At 46.4% G+C, this 20,747-nt stretch overlaps 1 pseudogene; it reads right to left on the reverse strand.

The window, feature by feature from the left end:
- Positions 1-6,364: 6,364 nt before the first annotated feature.
- Positions 6,365-20,035, reverse strand: LOC134566167 (ubiquitin carboxyl-terminal hydrolase 12-like; annotated as a pseudogene).
- Positions 20,036-20,747: the final 712 nt, after the last annotated feature.

Genomic DNA, 20,747 nt, shown 5'->3' on the forward strand with positions numbered 1-20,747 from the left:
GGATGAAACAGGCCACAGCATTTATTATCACAACTAAATTACTGCATAACACATCCATAACTTTATTTATTAAATCTCTTCTTTTCTGTAACCAAAACATTAGACATAAATAAGCATAAATTAACATATATACATATATAACTCCACCCATAGTGTTATACAGTGACCCAACCGTCCTTGCCAATAAAAACATGGAGTGGTTCCTAATCACCACTCCCTCTCACCTCCCCCCTCGTCATAAAAATCCTTCCAATGCCTGCCATCAGCCGACCTTATCCACGCTCGATGGGCACGAGACCTCAGGCAACCTAAAGTTAAACCTTTAGAGCAGGGGAGGTTTGAGACCTTAAAAGACTTGTTCATCTCATTCCATCTACTTAAACGTAACCTCAAACTCAATTGGCAAGGACATACCCCCGCCACAACCCCGCTGTTTTACGCCTAAATCAGCGGGGGACCCCACCACAACCAGCCATGGCCTGTTCCACCACTTCACGCAGCGCTAGAGTAACAGAGGTCAAGTCCGACCTCCAGCAAGCGCACCCCTCCCTTCGAGATACCCAGGCCACCTTTGGCCAAACCCAAAATGCGAACTGGAAGTGTTCATGTTTTAGTTATTCATTTTGTCCGTTATACATTTAGTCATTTTTGTTATGGCCATGACAAACCCAGAAACCCATCTATTCTGATGACCGACGGCAGCGCACCAGGGCACTCACATTGCGGAGTGCACTGCCAACAGGAAAGGGGGATAGGCGCAGCCTAGCCCCTGGGAACCTCAGGGAAGAAACAGAATGCGTAACATGTCCCGATCGAAGAGCACCCAAGTCCTAAACCACCACCGACCCACGTCATTCCACCCAGGGAGGACAAAACCCCTGGTACCCCATGAGGCGGGGCAGCTGACCCCGTATGAGGAGGAGCCACACTCCCTTCACGTAGCCGGAGCCAGACCACCGAACCTCCGCCATTCGAGCCCTCTGAACCATCGGCGCAGGCACGCCCAGCCTGGCGGTGTCTGTAGCCGCCCCCAACCAAAATAAATGCCCTTTGAATTCCCCACCATCCTTATCCAGGAAGTCGAGCCCCCAAGAGGAACACCCCAACTAGATGGACGCGGGGGTGAAAAACCCATCGCCGAGAAACAAACCGGGGAGGAGGCCGAACAATCCCAGGGACGGAACAGTACTCCCAATGAAAACAGGCAAATGACGGAACCCTGCACCGCCCCCGATCGGAATGGTATATTACAGACCATCCTGGAAACCCATTACAGCTTGCTAGGACAAAATACAAACAGTATATCTACATATGATACCTCCAAATTAGTGACAATGGCATCTAGATATACCCACACTTATCTGGTGTAGTTACAACAGCCTCTCAAGGTCGTGGCCCAGTTCCTGACCTTTTACAACATTTACATAGACACAGAGGGGAATGAGATACGGCTGTACATAATCTAAAACAGGAACAGAAAAAATAAATAAAATTACATAGTGTAATACCGCAAAAGAAAAGATAATGCGCTGATACAAGATTGCACTCACAAGATCAAAGTGAATAAAATACCAGAACAAGTGCCTGCCCGGATAAGCTTGGGCGGCTGGACGTCTCCACTCTCCACTGGAACTCCAAGCGGACCAAAAATGGAATGAGACTTCAATAGAGGTAGGTAGAGACTTCCACAGCTTGGTAGGAGCCCAACCATAACCCCGTGCATCCCACCTACCCCAGGAGGATGCAGAAAGTCAGCCCTGCAACACCCAAGAATTGCAAAGATTCTATCGATGAAACAGCCAACCTCAACCAACTTACCCTTCCCAACGACAACAGCCATCGAGCTGCGAAACCTGAAGGAAGTCCATTCCAACGCTTACTCAACGGAACCAAACATGTATATGAGCAGTCAAATCCCGGAACCCAAAAAGAAACGTACCCATCCGTCCCGAACCCTCCAACCTTACTGGAGCGGGCCCCACGCCGCCCCAGAGATTGCCTACAGACCAGCTTCAGCAGACCGCTGGACCAAGTGACCACACCTCCACTGCCATACAAATCGACCCCGTGACACCTCCACCCGAGTACGCTCTATAATGAACAAGACAGAGCATCGGCCATCATATCGGTACCACCGGACAAACCCTGACCAGCCGCCCCTATACTCAAACAGCACCAAGCCAGAGTACCAGAGTACCTCCGGGGTATAGGGTACTGTAACATGTGAAAGACAGCCAGCATCACCCCACGATGGTCCCCAAGGAAAACCCACCCCCTTGTTCGTGAGCTGGGTACCACATGCCTACCATGCCGCCAGAAAGGGGGACCTCCAAGGACACCAGAGTCCATCAGAGCCAGCGTATTGGGCAAGAGGCAGCACACCACCGAGACCCAAATCCCCAAAACCTATTGCGGCGGCAAAACAGTTGGAAGCCAGCGGAAAGGACTCAGGGGCCAGATTGCACAAGCCAGCGTTAAAAGAGGCCCCAGCAGGAACCCCATACAGTCCCAAGGGCAACCCCAACAGGCAAAGCCCAGCTTTCCCAGGAGAGACCATGAGTAGCGCAGCCGAAACCCACAACGCCCCTCCAAACCACAGACGCCTCCTGCCTGATGCCCCAAACCGCAGCCAGGGGCACCGACGTTCCCCTTACAGGAATTGATCCCACTATCCAGAGACAAGAGCACACATCCTGACCCACGGATAAGGCCCGGGCCACGGAACTCCGAAACTCCAATCCCAAGAAAACACTGTAGCAGCAGAGCGCGTACATGCACCACTGACGGTCCCACACAAGCGACATCGGGAGCAACTCACGTGGAGGCACATAGCCACCTAATCCTGACCGTCAGAAAACACAGCCCGAAACCACAACTCGACGGGCGTACCGGCAGCAGCCGGAAAACCGATTCCACAGCCGCCTTCGTCAGAAAGGCCCCAGGGCCCTGCAGCCCTACCCACGCAGACCGCTGTGGTGAGCCACCAACTCAAAACCCAGCCCCGGAAAGAAACGACAACCGAGTAAATAAGGAATCAGGCTACATCAACCCCGTTCCTCCATGGGCACCACATCCCCAAGGGGGGACCCGCAAAGTGGACCCCAGGGGCCCACTAAACGATTGGGAAGTAAGCTAATCGAGCGCTCTTGGTAAACTGGACCCACATCACCCGAAGGAGCTCTCTAAGGGTCCTGCACCGAGAGCACCCACGTCCCCACCCCGACAGATTGCAGAGAGGACGAGAAACGCACCGTGCTGAGGCACCAGGCGAGTCCTAAGTATAACCAGAGGCCGAAGCCCATCCAGCCCCAGGCCAAGAAGGGTCGCACCGCCAACGAAAGTGCAAAACGTACCTCCACCAACCCAGCTCTGACAGCAGCGCATTCTCGGGGAGCCCTCTCCCCGACCATGCTATCCAGAACACAGTGGTGCATTCGAACATGCGCCATGGGGCGCTACCGTCCACGGCACGTACCCCATGACCCACCCGGAACCCTTAATGTTCCTTTTTAGTCAAGGCACCCCCCGAGGCAGGAGGGAACGTCCCTGCAGTAAAAAGCCCCTCCCCCCCATTTGCACCCTAGCATTGCGCGCAAGCCAAGCGAGCCATAGTAGCTCAGCAACACCCAGAGTCACGCGAACCCTGGACGCTGCAGGAAAGCGCACTTAAACATACGATACATACTGACAATTAAGGGGGAGGGGGAAGCGGCGTCCATGCACCCAAGTACTCGGATTATATTTCAGTTTTTCTTTTTTTTTTTTTTTTTTTTGAACGTTTAACCTTCTTCCTGTATTTGTCATTGTATTTTTATCTTTTTTTTTTTTTTTTTTGTGATTTATTCCATGTGGCAATTTACAGTTTATTTCTGTCCTGTAATAATTTGTTTTTATCTTTTTTTTTTTTTTTTTTTTTTTTTTTTTTTTATTATTGTGTGCAAGAGGACATGACTGAATAAAGGAAGGAACAACGTATGCACGCGAAGCGCGAAAAGGAGGGGGGAAGCGTACTCACCGGTGGCAGCCTGGTGATCCAAGCCCGGCACTGCGCTCACAGAAGGCTGAGGCGAAGAAACAGCAGTCCCAGCATCCACAGAAGACATCAGCTTTGATCCAGGCGCCACCTGCTGGACGGTCCATGAACTGCAGCAGGACCCTGAGAAGAAGCAGCAGAGAAGATGAGAGCCCACGCCCCAGAGGAGATGGCCGAGGTAAGTGACCTACAAGGGGGGGGGGGGGGGGCAGGTTTAGGAAGGGGGGGGGGAACAGAGGAGAGGCAGACGGGGAGAGACAGAGAGGGGGGGGATTACAGCAGAAAAGGGGAAACAGGATGGGAGAGGGAGAGGGGGGGAAATTAGAGCAGATGGGGGGGGGGAAAGGGGGCCACCGGAGAGGGGGGGGGGGGGTGGAGAGGAAACCAGGCAAGAGGAGGGGGGGGACCAGCCAAGGGGCCCCCCAGCGGAACGGACAGCCCAACAGGGGAAAGAGGGGGGGGGAGACAGGTGAGACAGCCCTGGGAGCCTTCCTCACCGGCAGAGGAGGCTCCCGACGAGCAAGGGGACCCCCCCTGGACTCCCCACGGCGGTACCAAGGTACCCCGCGCGGCCCGCAAGGGCCTACTCACCACCACACCACCCCGCGGGCCGCGGGGGGACCCGGACCGTTGCCGGGCGGCCGCCTGCCGCCCGGATGGCTGTAACCGCCGCCCACCGCCCCCGGACCGCAATCCAGCACAGGGGGGGCGGATGGTGAAGGAAGGAGAAAACATGTAGGCCGCGCGGCAGCCGCACCAGGAGGCCGCGCGGCGGTAGCAGGCCGCATCCCCGGCCTTGTAGCAATAGGCCGCGCGGCTGCGGAAGCAGAAGGCCGCGCGGCGGTACCAGGCCGCATCCCCGGCCTGGGAGTCCCAGGCTGTGCGCCAATGGAAGCGGCTGGCCGCGCGGCAGTGGCAGGCCTCGTGGCAAAAGGCCGTGCCACGCGCGCAGCCGCGGAAGGCCGCAAAGCACAGCAACTGGAGGTAGGCCGCGTGTCTGGGGCTCCAGACACGCGGTCCCGTTGATGCCTCGGGCCCGGGCTCCACCTCATCAACCGGGCCCGAGGAGTGGAATCAGGGGAGAGCCTGGCAGGTGGGTGGGAACGCCTGCCAGTGCTGTTGCGGCCCCCAGGGGCAGGGGCCGCAGGGTAGGCAGCAGGGGAGACCGCAGGGGGTGCTCCAGGGGAAGGCAGCAGGGGGAGGTAGGCCACGGGGGGGGGCCCACACCGGTAGCCATACCTCATTAATGCTTGCCCATTGTACCCACAGGTGCCGGCCACAATCCACGCTGCAGCAGCCCTGAGGGAAGCCAGAAGCCTCAACCATCAAGCTGTGTCAATCTGCAGGCCCAGGCAAACAGGAGCAGGAGGACAGGAAGCTGTTTGCTGGCCCGAATCCCAAGTGGCACTGAGGTAAGACCTCCCCCACACTGTCTTACACAGAACATAATCACACCCACAGATTCTTCACAACCAATCCCATGCATCTATCCCCACACTCCTACATGTGCCCTTGTCCGCTTAGCTGCGCTATCTCCCCAGGGCCTTTGCCCCCAATCCGGCCATACCATATATGTATCCCAACACTTGTAAAAGACAATGACCCATATCTGTAGACATAAACATAACAATATTTAACAACATGAAACATAGATAAGTAAAGTGCCAATGTATTAAAAACCATGGTAGGGGTTTACCCTACACCCACCAGGTTCTGAGACACCAACAAGCTCGAAACCTACCAAACTTACCAAGAACCATATTAACCACTTCTTAACTAGATGAATAACTACCCTCTACTTTGATTCCAGAAAAACAAATGCAACTTCGATTGTGGTGTCATGGTTAAGAAAGCCAATTGTGGTTGCTGGTTGCAAAATAATTTTTTCGTCATAGCATAATTTGCTTCTTTGTTTGAAAACTATTTATTTTTTATTTTGTGGTATAGAATAGTCATTAAAAAAAATGCAGGCTGGTATACCTTCCATGAAACTACTACACTCCAAACTGTTGTTGTGATGGTTTGCTGTGAAGGAGGGAGGAGAAAGGAGAGAAACAGACATTTTTTTTTTAAGCTTATTACTGCTGAATGAATTTTATGGTAAGCACCATAAGCAAATAAAGTTATTTATGGCATTAACTTCTTTGTTCTCCTTATCCATATTCTTTGCTTTGCCATGCACAAACTACGCTACGAAAACTACGAAAGGTGGTTTTCCCGTCCTGGCACAAAGAATAAGTCTATAGCAAGTCAGCGGATGAATGTGATCTATCACTCACAGGGAATTATTTTCTAACAATATATATTTATTTTAGTGTTTGCTTCTTCTTATCAGATGATCCAGAGAGGAAATGAGGCAGAATGAACCTTTTTGTCACAGTTCTCATTTAAACTCGATACTGGTGAAAGACGAGTAATTTGAAATGTCAACCCGTAGAATTCTATTATAGCTTGTGCATCTAATTCTGTAATTCTGTACAATTACATCAAACAGCAGCCAGAAACCATTACTCTTTACTATTGCAATATAATGACCTCTGTTTGGGCCACTTCCTCAGTGGACCACCACAGCTACAAGGACATAAATACTGTTAGGGTTTGTGGCATCTCAAGATGTATTAAAAAGTCAAAGCTCTAAAGGAAACACTAACCCATATAAGAGTTTTTTTTATATTGATGTAGTTGATCCATATACTTGAATCTTTTAAAGTGGAAAGCTAAAATAATAAGCATTAAACAGAAGAAAGAAAGATTCTAATTCACCAGCACAGATACCCGAATCGGTAGTGTGCCAGGAAAAAGATGTACAACCCTTAAGATATGTCCTTATGATTAAAATATCGTAGTTTATTGAATAAAGCTTAAAAACCTTAGTCTCCAGTCCACTAAGTACTAATAGTCGTAGGTAAAAATAAATATTCTATGCAAAAAAGCTAAAGGCGACAATCAGGGATAATCGGTAGCTTACTCTAAACAAGAGTCCTAGCAAAAACTGATCATAAGTAACCAGCAGGTATTAAATCACTCCTGTCTGTGCTACACAGCTAAAGTTCATCTGTAGCTTCTCTTAATCAATTGCCAGTTAAGTGCTGCCTGAATACTGTCCCTATTACCTCAGCATAGCATAGAGCTCATGCCTACTAAGACGATAGTCCTGTGGAGTGACTAAAAAAAGTTAAAGAAAAGTGCTAACCCTCACATCCCAAGTGCATAGTTAAAATAAAAAAAAAGATCAAAGCCCAACGCGCGTTTCAGCGTATCTAGGGGCAGCTATGAAATCTACCGGTCTCTCCCACTTCCTTAAAAGGCCTAATTCTTAATTGGTCATCGTTAGCAGCTGATCCCCATCACACAGACTCACAGTCCATTGGTCCGGACGAAACTCCTCCTACCGGCCTAAACCAATGAGTCCGTCGCAACACAGCTTACTTCCGTGTCTCCCACGTGACGATTACGTCATCGCGTTCCGTCACGTGGGCAATGGGAATGTGGTTGCGATATCTGGATAGCCCACGTGACGGTGACGTTGAGCGTCACGTCACGTGGGCGGGGGAAAGGGGGAGGACTCCGTCTCCATAGTTACATCCCCTCACTAGCAAACCACGTGACTGGAGATGTCACTGGGTAGGCGGGGTTATTGGAGAACTCCGAAAACCTGCTATAGCGAGGGGATTTAGAAAACTGATCAACCCTATAATAGAATCTTAAGGGTGATCGGATCCAGAATTGTCTAGTAATTTCCCGGGTATTGTGACAACACCATGTACAGTTGTAAGGGACACACACACATGGGGCCCACTAGGGAAATGAAAGTAATGAACTTACATTTATATTTGGGATTGGTCACACTCAAATTCAGAATGTGCCTCTTCCACATTATCTAACCATAAAAGGTCAATGTAGAGCCCTCTTATATATTGCATAACAAGGGCAAATATAGATCCCTCCAGACAATCAGGTGACTAGGGATAACCAATATAGCATCACTGAAGTGTATAGGGAGATATACATGGTAGATAAGATCCCTAAATAAGCACCAAACCAACCAAAAAGTGAATCATAGCTTCAAGAATAAATATTGAATAAAAGTAATAATCATAATAAACAAAACCCTTGTAACGTTACTGAAAAGAGTATGTTCATTGAATGAAGGGGGTATATGAAAACCCCTCATTTAAACCTTGTGGTGATAGGGTTTGGAGTTTAAAAATCCAAAAAGCCTCCCTCTGACGGAGTTTAATATCCCACCCTCCTTTTCGTGGAGGTTGGGGGATATGTTCTAATCCCAGGAACCGTATTCCTGCTGAAGAGTGATTATGGCAGAGATGTAGATGTCTTGATATAGGTGTTTCAAGACGTCTCCTCACTGAGTTCACATGTTCCCTAATTCTGAGCTTGAATGGGCGAAAAGTTTTCCCCACATACATAGGACCGCACGAGCAGGTAAGCAAATAGATCACCCCTGTGGTTCGGCAATTGATGAAAGAGCGCAAATTAAAGGTCTCAGAGTTAGAACTGTTATTACAGACTTTAGAGTTCTTCTGAATATAGGGACATGCACTACAGTGACCACATCGGTATGTGCCAGTGGGCAGATAATTCTTAAAGGATCCTGGGGTTGATAATGATGATAGGTGGCTAGGGACAAGTAGGTCCCTTAGGTTCCTACCTCTACGTGCCGTAATAGAGGGGTAGGCTGTCACTACATCTTTAAGATGTTTGTCCGAGGATATGATGGGCCAATATTTCTTAAAAATACCCATCATTTGGGCCCAACCGGCATCGAAAGTTCCGATGCATCTTATCAAGTGACCCTCCTGTTTGGTGGAGTTGTCATCAATGAGAGTTTGTCGTTCGGTTGAGAGAGCCCTCACATACGCTCTCTTAAGCACCCTATTGGGGTACCCTTTTTCCCTAAAGGATAATCTCAAGGTCCGTGCTTTAGATTTAAAGTCATCTAGAGATGAGCAATTCCGTCGTAACCTGAGGTACTGTCCTATAGGGATCCCAGCTTTTAATGGGGTAGGGTGATAACTCGAAGAATCCAAGAGGCTGTTTGTAGCTGTTTTTTTCTTGAAAAGGGTAGTGTTTATTTTGTTTGCTTCCCCTATTTCAAGGGAAACATCCAAAAAGCATAGTTTCGAGCCCCCCATCTCGCTGGTAAAGCGCAGGTTATAGCTATTGTCATTAAGGGTAGCCACAAAGTCAGTGAAATGCTCAGAGGTCCCCAACCAGATGACAAAAATGTCGTCAATATACCTCTTCCAGTACAGGACGTGGTCCATATACTGTTTGAGGTTGGGGTCTTCTCTGATTGTTCGCTCCCACCGGCCCAGATGTAGGTTTGCATAAGATGGTGCACAAGGTGTGCCCATGGCCGTGCCCCTTGTCTGTTGGTAAAGTTTCCCATTAAAGAGAAATATGTTGTGTGTTAACACAAATTTCAACAGGTTAGATATGAATTCAATGTACATCTCAGGTAATTTCGGATTGAGTGAGAGAAACAGTCTGCAATGTTCAATTCCAAGTTCATGGGGAATTGAGCTATACAGAGCCTCGACATCAAGGCTACATAGTTTGGCATGAGAAGGAATCTCAGTCTGAGTAAGAAACCCAAGTAATTGTTTGGTATCCCGAAGGTGTGAGGGTAAATCTTGTACCATAGGGGATAAGATCTTGTCAAGGAATACGCTTACATTCTGGGTAAGATTACCGCAACCAGATACGATTGGTCTACCTGTCAAATCTGACATGGATTTGTGTACTTTCGGTAAGCAGTAGAAAGTTGACAAGACGGGCTCTTTAGGGTACATAAACTCAAACTCATCTTTCGAGATGAGTTCCTTTTCAACAGCTTCAGTCAGTAAGGTACGTAATTCAATCAAAAAGACTGGAGTTGGGTCCTTTTTGATCACACGATACGTATTCTCATCGAGTAACAGGCGTTCAGCCATCCTTATGTAGTTATCCCTGTCCATGGCCACCACATTTCCCCCCTTATCTGATGGCTTAATGATCAAGTCCTTATTAGCCTGGAGCTGACTAATGGCCAACCTCTCATGTCTCGGGAGGTTACCCCCAGAACGTACTTGGAAATCGTCGTTTGGTAAAGAGACAATTTCCCTACAAACCATGTCCAGGAAAACCTCCAAATTCCTATAATCTTTGAACGGAGGGGTAAACCTACTTTTGGATCTCAGATTAGTTTGGGGAACAAGGTTCCTAACCGATCCGTCACTGGATTCCAGTAGTTCAACCAACATTTGGAGGCAATCTAGGTCCTTGGGGAGTAGTCCCAGACTCTGTGCTTTAGTTTCTTTGCGTTGCTCATGATATTTATGCAAAGCTAACTTCCGCACGAATAAATGGACATCCTTTGTCCATATAAATTTATTAAAAGTCGGTGTGGGGACATAAGACAAACCCTTTGATAATACGTTCATTTGGGCATTTGAAAGAGTGAATTTGGACAGGTTAATGATCTGTAAGGATGGTTTAGATACTATCTTCGGTATCTCTGACCTCGGCCTCTGTTCCTTGTACGGGGACCCTGAGACAGCTCTGCCTGACGTAGGCCTAAAAAATCCACCCCTTTCTTTAGGATGCTTTTTGGTGGATTAGCCTGTGTCAGTGTATGAGAGGTAGAGGGTCTATCAGATTCTGTGTCAGTGGATTCATATTCTGATGTACTTGCATAGTCAGAATCCACCTTGCTCCTTCTCTTGAAGGGATGATACACCCTACCCCTCTCAAAATCTGAAACATCACGAAGATATTTCTGATGCTTTCTAACCTTGATTTGATGTGAGAATTTATCAAGATTAGTTTTTAACTTGACTTCCAATGGTTCAAATTGAGGGTCAGCTTTCACCTGTTGGACTTCATCTATTTGTTTATCTAGTTCTTGTTGTACATTCTCAAGACTCATAGATTCATATTTGCAAATTATGTTCATAAAGGTGTTTGAACAGTTAGTCGCTGCCTCCTCCCACTCCTTATAAAACTCTTCCAGAGCCATTTGTCTGGCCGGGGGTACCTGTACCCGTAAACCTCTAGAAACGCGCGTTGGGCTTTGATCTTTTTTTTTATTTTAACTATGCACTTGGGATGTGAGGGTTAGCACTTTTCTTTAACTTTTTTTAGTCACTCCACAGGACTATCGTCTTAGTAGGCATGAGCTCTATGCTATGCTGAGGTAATAGGGACAGTATTCAGGCAGCACTTAACTGGCAATTGATTAAGAGAAGCTACAGATGAACTTTAGCTGTGTAGCACAGACAGGAGTGATTTAATACCTGCTGGTTACTTATGATCAGTTTTTGCTAGGACTCTTGTTTAGAGTAAGCTACCGATTATCCCTGAGTGTCGCCTTTAGCTTTTTTGCATAGAATATTTATTTTTACCTACGACTATTAGTACTTAGTGGACTGGAGACTAAGGTTTTTAAGCTTTATTCAATAAACTACGATATTTTAATCATAAGGACATATCTTAAGGGTTGTACATCTTTTTCCTGGCACACTACCGATTCGGGTATCTGTGCTGGTGAATTAGAATCTTTCTTTCTTCTGTTTAATAATTTTCAATGTGGGTTACCCCCTGTAATCTGTACAACCTGGTGGCTCCCTTTGATTTCAGGGTTCTGGGAGGGATACCCGCCTTTTCACCCCACTTTTCCGTTTGGGCTGAGAAAGGGGGTCTCCCAACTGAACCTGGAATCTACCTTTAGATAAAATCATAAGCAGCTTTTTTCATTTTCATTCTTTTGTGTGTTTATAGTGACATTCTTCACAGTAATATTTATATTCACTACAATAGATTTCTGTGTTGCTTAAACATGTTTTTTTCAACATCAACAGAAAGATGTGAAAAATCTTCATCTCTGCTGCTTATCGTATTACAAATAAGACATCTGGTTTCATTAGTTAATTATTCCTGAAAGATTTCATGGACCCAGGTGGGATCTGGTGTGCTGTTGTTCTCGTTGTCAATATAACCGTTGAGTCTTCTTCCATTTTGAATTTCTTGTTTTCTCTCCTCGTGCAAAATGTCAGCTATTGTGTTGAGCACAGAGTTTGAAAAGCAATTTGACACATAACCATATTCCTCCAAAAATATCTAGTAACCAGTTTTTTAATTAATCCATTATTAATTAATTGACGTGGCACATGTGGAGCCTGTAAAAAAAAAAGAGAGAGAGAGAGAAATTCACTCATCCTCATGATAAGTTTTTTTTTTTTTTTTTTTAAATCCACTTGCTTTTTCACAAAAAATATATATCTGATTTTATGTTTTATGTACATGAGGCCTGTTTTATGTGGGAAGAACCACTAGAGTTTTGCACATAAGAATAAAGAAGCACATAAGGAAAATTAAAACTGGATTTCCCAAACCAATATACAGTAATTTAGTTTTATTTTAATAATTGTAAATATACCTTTAAAAGTGGTTGTATTTGTATCAATTGGTACATTTACACCATGTACTTACAATTTATGAATTCTTGGTAATTATATGGATTAATATAGTGGCATCCACATACAGGGAGTGCAGAATTATTAGGCAAGTTGTATTTTTGAGGATTCATTTTATTATTGAACAACAACCATGTTCTCAATGAACCCAAAAAACTCATTAATATCAAAGCTGAATATTTTTGGAAGTAGTTTTTAGTTTGTTTTTAGTTATAGCTATTTTAGGGGGATATCTGTGTGTGCAGGTGACTATTACTGTGCATAATTATTAGGCAACTTAACAAAAAACAAATATATACCCATTTCAATTATTTATTTTTTACCAGTGAAACCAATATAACATCTCAACATTCACAAATATACATTTCTGACATTCAAAAACATAACAAAAACAAATCAGTGACCAATATAGCCACCTTTCTTTGCAAGGACACTCAAAAACCTGCCATCCATGGATTCTGTCAGTGTTTTGATCTGTTCACCATCAACATTGCGTGCAGCAGCAACCACAGCCTCCCAGACACTGTTCAGAGAGGTGTACTGTTTTCCCTCCTTGTAAATCTCACATTTGATGATGGACCACAGGTTCTCAATGGGGTTCAGATCAGGTGAACAAGGAGGCCATGTCATTAGATTTTCTTCTTTTATACCCTTTCTTGCCAGCCACGCTGTGGCGTACTTGGACGCAGTGGCGTACATACCAGGGTCGCAGGGGTCGTGGCTGCGACCGGGCCCGGCCCACCAGGGGGCCCGGCCACCCCTGCGACCCGGTATGTAGCCACTGGGCCAGCCTCTTCTCCTGGGGGGCCCTAGAGCCGGCCACCTCCGGGCCCCCCGAGGCTGGCCCTGCGGGCGCGCGAGGGAGCACTCTCCCCTAAGTGCTTCCTCTTCAGCTCCCTCGCGCACCGCACTGATACCGGAGCCGGAAGATGACGTCATCTTCCGGCGCCGGTATCAGTACGCGGCGCGCGAGGGAGCTGAAGAGGGAGCACTCAGGGGAGAGTGCTCCCTCACGCGCACGCCAGCCTGACTGCCCGCCGGGTGACCGCCCCCCCCAGGAGCCCAGCAGCACCACTGGACCCCAGGGAATCCCCTCAGCACTCCAAAAGGTAAGGAGGCTGGGGGGATGAAATAAAAAAAACAAAAACGCATGTGAGTGTGTGTTAGTGTAAGTGTGTGTTAGTGTTTGTGTCTGCTAGTGAGTGTCAGTGAGTGTGTTACTGTGTGTGTCTGTTACTGAGTGTGTTTGTGTGTGAGTGAGTTTTAGTGTGTGTGTTAGAGTGTGTGTGTCTGCTAGTGTCAGTGAGTAAGTGTGTCTGAGTGTGTGTCTGCTAGTGAGTGTCAGTAAGTGTGTTACTGTGTGTGTCTGTTACTGAGTGTGTTTGTTTGTGTGTGTGTGTTAGTGAGTCTGTTTGATGTCTGTTAGTGAGTGTGTGTTTGTCAGTGAGAGTGTATGTTTTGTAAGTGAGTGTGTATGTATGTCTGTCGCTGAGTGTGTCTCTGTCAGTAAATGTGTGTCTGTTAGTGTGTATGCGCCTGTTTGTGAGAGTGTGTGTGTGTGTCTTCAGCACTTACCTTTCTCCAGCGCCGGACTCCCTTGGCGCAGGGGATCCCTCCGCCTCTCAGCTCCGAATGCGCATGCGAGGCAAGAGCCGCGCACGCATTCAAACCGCCCATAGGAAAGCATTACTCAATGCTTTTCTATGGACGTTCCGTGTCTTAAAATCGCAGAAGCGCCTCTAGCGGCTGTCAGTGAGACAGCCACTAGAGGCTGGATTAACCCTCAGTGAAACATAGCAGTTTCTCTGAAACTGCTATGTTTTCAGCTGCAGGGTTAAAACTAGAGGGAACTGACACCCAGACCACTTCATTGAGCTGATGTGATCTGGGTGTCTGTAGTGGTCATTTAAGTGTGTGTGCATCAGCATGCACTGGCGTACATACCGCGGTCGCAGGGTTCGCAGCCCTGCAACCCCTGCGACCAGGTACCCGCCGCAATGTGTTGCGGCCCCGGCTCGCCAGAGTAAGCGCATGGGGTTAGGGGGGGCCCACGGATCAATTTTCGCACCGGGGCCCCATGGGTCATGTGTACGCCACTGCTTGGACGCGTGTGATGGAGCATTGTCCTGCATGAAAATCATGTTTTTCTTGAAGGATGCAGTCTTCTTCCTGTACCACTGCTTGGAATTGTCTTCCAGAAACTGGCAGTAGGACTGGGAGTTGAGCTTGACTCCATCCTCAACCCGAAAAGGCCCCACAAGCTCATCTTTGATGATACCAGCCCAAACCAGTACTCCACCTCCACCTTGCTGGCGTCTGAGTCGGACTGGAGCTCTCTGCCCTTTACCAATCCAGCCACGGGCCCATCCATCTGGCCCATCAAGACTCACTCTCATTTCATCAGTCCATAAAACCTTAGAAAAATCAGTCTTGAGATATTTCTTGGCCCAGTCTTGACGTTTCAGCTTGTGTGTCTTGTTCAGTGGTGGTCGTCTTTCAGCCTTTCTTACCTTGGCCATGTCTCTGAGTATTGCACACCTTGTGCTTTTGGGCACTCCAGTGATGTTGCAGCTCTGAAATATGGCCAAACTGGTGGCAAGTGGCATCTTGGCAGCTGCACGCTTGACTTTTCTCAGTTCATGGGCAGTTATTTTGCGCCTTGGTTTCTCCACACGCTTCTTGCGACCCTGTTGACTATTTTGAATGAAACGCTTGATTGTTCGATGATCACGCTTCAGAAGCTTTGCAATTTTAAGAGTGCTGCATCCCTCTGCAAGATATCTCACTATTTTTGACTTTTCTGAGCCTGTCAAGTCCTTCTTTTGACCCATTTTGCCAAAGGAAAGGAAGTTGCCTAATAATTATGCACACCTGATATAGGGTGTTGATGTCATTAGACCACACCCCTTCTCATTACAGAGATGCACATCACCTAATATGCTTAATTGGTAGTAGGCTTTCGAGCCTATACAGCTTGGAGTAAGACAACATGCATAAAGAGGATGATGTGGTCAAAATACTCATTTGCCTAATAATTCTGCACTCCCTGTATATGAACTTAATTGTTACAACATAAATGGTCATATTAGTAATTATGTTTATTTTTCATACAATTACTTAATTTTGAGCAATGTGCTAAGCAGAAATCACTAGACACATACATTATCTATGATTGTTATAGCCAGAACTTTGCCCGATTTCAATATAGCGGTCGTAGGAGAGGGGAAGTGACGTGAAGGTTCATCATCATCACTTTCAGAGTACAATCAGCCAGCAACACATCACAGATGTTGGACACACACTGGATTGAGACGTCTCATGCAACTGCAAAGAATTATTTTGGCTCAGCTAACACATTTTCCCACAAACAAATCATTTTGTAAATCTTGGCTCTCCTTAAGTTAAGACTCGTCTTTTTTTGGCGGCTATATTCTGTTTTTTCAGTATTTCTGGTATTTTCAGTCTTTTCTTTATTGAAATGATTATAGCATTGAAAGCATACATATCTCTTAAGTTGAGGGTGAGAGGGGAGGAGACAACTCGTTGCTGAAAATTACTGTTGAAATGTTTGAAATGTTTTATCCGACCTACCCCTGTTAAGCTATACATAGATCCATAGGAACTCCATAGCGAAAGAGCCTACAATTACATTCGAGTTTCTGCATACTGTTCCTCCTATCTCTTGCCACTTTTAACCCCTTAAGGACACATGACATGTGTGACATGTCATGATTCCCTTTTATTCCAGAAGTTTGGTCCTTAAGGGGTTAATCTGTAATCTTTAAACCACTTGTGCCCCCCCCCCCAAATTGAAATGTATCTGTTTTATTGCTTAATCTGTAGGAGATTTCTTCGTATATCGTGGTTTTAAGTCGTCTAATGACTTGATACAACTCTGAAGGATCTTTTTCTTTCCATGCTTGGGCAATTGCTGTTATTGCCGCTGTTATAATATGCATAGCAAGGACTTTTCTTGGTCCCCGTACTTAATGGTCAAACATGTCTAGCAAAAAGACTTCTGTGTTCAATGGCAACTCATAATCAGTTGTTTTGTTAAAAAAAAGCCCCTGTATCTCCTTCAAAATATTTGAATATTTTACCTAGTTTGACTTGTTTTAGTTAATTTGATTCCTAAATATTTCAAAGAGGTTGTGTGCCAATTAAATTAATATTTTGATTTTAGATTCACTACTGTCTCCTGAGAAATACCGATAAGTAAAGCCTGCGTCTTGCTGAGGTTGTTTTTTTGTAAAAAATTAACTTCTCCATACTGCTTCAACAGGGCCATTAGTGCTGGAAGTGAAATTTCTGGCTTAGTAATACTTAAAAGGATATTGCCTGTAAATAAAGCTATTTTTTTTTTACATTTTAGATGTACGAAGCCCTGTTATTTCATTTTATTGTTTAATATTGTAAACTAATGGCTCTAGCGCTCAAATTAATATAAGAGGAGATAACGGACAGCCCTGGCGTGTACCGTTATGAAGGCCAAAATTTACTGGGTAGTGGGTAGGGGCTGGGTAAAGAACATTAATTGCCTCTAAAAATGGAGATGGAAAATCACATTTTTTTCATGTGGTGTACATATAATCCCAATTTAACTGGTCGAATGCCTTTTCGGCTTCCAACACTAAAAATAATGTTAGTATCTGATATTTTTTTGCTATTTCAATTAGGGATATATATCTCCTAGTATTATCATATAACTGTCTTCCTTGGACAAATCCTACTTGTTCTAGTGATATGAAACCGGGGAGTATCAGACTTAGTCTGTTTGCCAATGCTTTTGCGTAAATTTTTAAATTGCCATTAAGCAAGGAGATAAGTCTGAAATTAAAAATGTAATGTGGCGGTTTCCCTGGTTTGGGTAAAGTAATTATAATGGCTTCCAACATTTCCCTTGGTATTGTTCCAATACTCTTGATATGATTGAATAAATTCCCTAAGTGGGGTATTAATATGTCTTTACATATATGTATATGTCTTTCTGACAATACATATTGGAAAACCCATCTGGTCCTAGAGTTTTATTTCTGGGATGCTTTGTAAGGCTATATTCTGTTTTTACTGTTTTAAAGTTGATAAAACTGAGTGAGCTACAAATCGTGTGCTAAATACATTTTAGAACACCGATAAAAATTATTTATTAAGCATATGATATAATTAGCCCCGGCAGGCAGTGTAATAGACTAAAATGGTGGCAGTTCTACTGGCAGACTGGACCCTTCCACTTGTAATGAGCAGAAAGTAAATGTAACATTCCTTCCTCAGGCTTTGTGTATGGTACTTTTTTTTAATACTTTTTTTTTTACTTATATTGCACAATAAAAATAATGAAATAAGGACAATTTATGGAGTACCGGTAACTGCTTTTTTTTTTTTTTTTAGATCACACCAATTTGTTTTACTACAAAACATATGCCTATGTTCATCAGAACTTTACTTATTATTTCTACATCCTAAAGTACTACTCAGCACTTTTATCTACACTATTGGAACTATATTTATATTAATATGAGGACTTTTTATGTTTATGTATATGCTCCACTTTTACTCTTGTTTTTATCTGTGTATGTGTTATATAACGAGAGCACCCCACAGGCTGATAGTGAAAGAATCCGTTTTGTGAGCACAAAATAACATCCAGGTCAGAGGTATGTATGTACATAGCGGAGAATGTGGTGCGACTAAAAGTTAAGAGACTACCCACTTATCCCCCCAATAACGACAGACAATGTATATTGGATGAAACAGGCCACAGCGTTTATTACAACTGTAGGACTCATCCGAACTTTATTCTTTTCCTTTAATTCAAATATAAATAAATACATAAAAATATATCCATACCATAATTAACATATAAATTAACACTTATTGCCCTACAGCCTCCACCTTAAATAACCGTCCTTGCCAACGAACTTAACCAGGTGCCTATGCACCAAAAACTTTACCCACTGGTGTCTCGCCTCCCCCCTTGTCCAAACCAAATTCCCATCATCTTAAATGCTCTAACCACCAGCCGGCTCTTTGCTCGGTGGGCACGTCCAATTCAGTAACTTGAAAGTTTACCTTACAGAGTAGGGGAGGATGAGACCCACCTTGTCCATCTCCTGACATTCCATCTGCTCCCCAACCCTGTTGGCAAGGACACGCTCCCCGCCACAAACCCCGCTGTTTTAAGCCTAAAATCAGCGGGGAGCCCCACCAAAACAACCAAGGCCTGTTCCACCGCCTCCTGGATAGCAAGATTAAAAAGGTCGAGCCCGACCTCCGTGAGGTGCACGCCTGAACAAATTAGCTGCCAAATTAGTGAAAGGAATCCAAAACCCATGCTCAAACCCATCCAGCAGGATGTCGGCAGCACGACGATTCCTATAACTGGCGAGCCAAGGGCGCCTTGCGCTTACGACCACCGGCGTCGTTGTCCTCTGACCCCAAATCCCCTTTCTCGACAACTTTGCCCTGCTTGAAGCAGCGGGAGACGGTATGGGCTCCCCCGCAGGTGGAACATGCATGCTTGAACCGGCAAGATGTCCCCCATTTGCAGTGACTGTCGTTGAATTTCCAACAACAGCCTGGCCTCTGATGTGCGGCCGGTGAGGAGGAGGATTCCCCCCCCCTCTGCCCCCCCCGAGAAAAGACGAGAACTCACCCTGTTGGGGGGCTGGGCGGGTAATAATGGAGAGCCAGAGGCCAATGTCCATCTGGTCCTACGAAATGGAGGGGCGCACCGCTAACCGTTGACGGAATTGCTCTTCATATTTCCACCACCCCATACCGCCATAGGTATGACAAGCATTCCAAATGGTATCCTGGTAGCAGAACAATGCGGAGCACTTCTGCGGAGCCCTTTCCCCAATCACACTGGCCAGGATCGCAAATGCACAAATCCAATTCCCGAAAGTCTTCCGGTACCGGTACTTCTCCTTGTCTTTGTCGGATTCCTTCCCGTCCTTTTCCAGTAAAGGAGGAGCCTCCTTTATAGGAAAGAGGGAAACAATCTCAACAAATTCACCCCTCCAAATTTTTCCCCGAACCTCCTGTTTCAAATGCAAGCACAAGGGCCCTGACCAAGACATATAGGCGGACACACGCGCAATGTCTGCAACACCCAAGGGGTTACCCAACGCCAGGGACCCCCCAGCAACAGCCGGCACGGGGCACCGGACGCCATAGCAGGGGTGCCAGCATGGCCACCCAACACGGGAGAGGGGAACCCCGTGACCCCAGGAACCACCAGAACCCCCTGTGGCTGCAGCGCTGAGGACCACACTGACCGAAGCTGACCATCTAATAGGGGGACACTACCTTCTTGCGCATCCTGCTCCCACTAATCAAGAAAATCCCTAAGCCCTTGCAGAAACCCCCCCAGCGAGGGAACCCCAGATTGAAAAGAAGAAAAATTTGTAAACTCACCAGCCGATGCCCGAGGAACCTGCTGCGGCAAAGGATACGAAGATGATCCAGGCAGGACAGAGTTAACATCATTTTCAGTACTGCTCAGCCTTGCAGCAATACCAGGCGCCATCTGCTGGATGGTCCCAGGAGGCGGCTGTAGAAGCAGGCCGTGTGTCAGATGCAGCTGACATGCGGGCCAGGCGGTGCCTCGGGCCCAGGCTCCTATACCGGGCCCGAGGTAAAGCATCAGGGCTCAGCCGAGCAGGCTGGCGGGAGCGCTGGCCTGTGCTCCTGTGGCCTACAGGAGCTGTAGCCGCGTGGGAGACCCCAGGAGAGGCCTGACCGCGGGGGGGTGAACCCTCACCGGCGGCCACAGGTTGCAGGTGAGCATATTGCTCCCTTAAGTGCCTACCGCCATCCAGGGCATCAGCAGCTCTGAGGGCAGACAGGATGCCTTAAATATCCATCCCTCAAGCAGGAAAGTCACCAGGCCCAGGACAAATAGGAGTGCAGAGGCAAGGAAGTTGTTGGCCAGAATCCAAACAGGCACTGAGGTAGGATGATCCCTGCCCCACTACAAACCTATAAACACTCCCCTAAACACATACAGCCAATCAATAGCACCATCCCCACACTCATAGATGTGCCCTTGTCCGTTTAGCTGTGCTGACTCCCCAGGGCCTAATGACTTCTAGAAGGAGCAGTCCCTCTCATAGCAACAGTTGCTAAGAAGGTATAAACTCTGTCCTATAAAATCTGCATTCCAGTGAACTAATTCAACTCTGTGAAAAATAAAAGATTGCTCTGCTAACCCAAAGTACTGTTTTGGTATCCCCACAATA

This window comes from Pelobates fuscus, chromosome 6 (genome assembly GCF_036172605.1).
Source record: "Pelobates fuscus isolate aPelFus1 chromosome 6, aPelFus1.pri, whole genome shotgun sequence".
Lineage (NCBI taxonomy): Eukaryota > Metazoa > Chordata > Amphibia > Anura > Pelobatidae > Pelobates > Pelobates fuscus.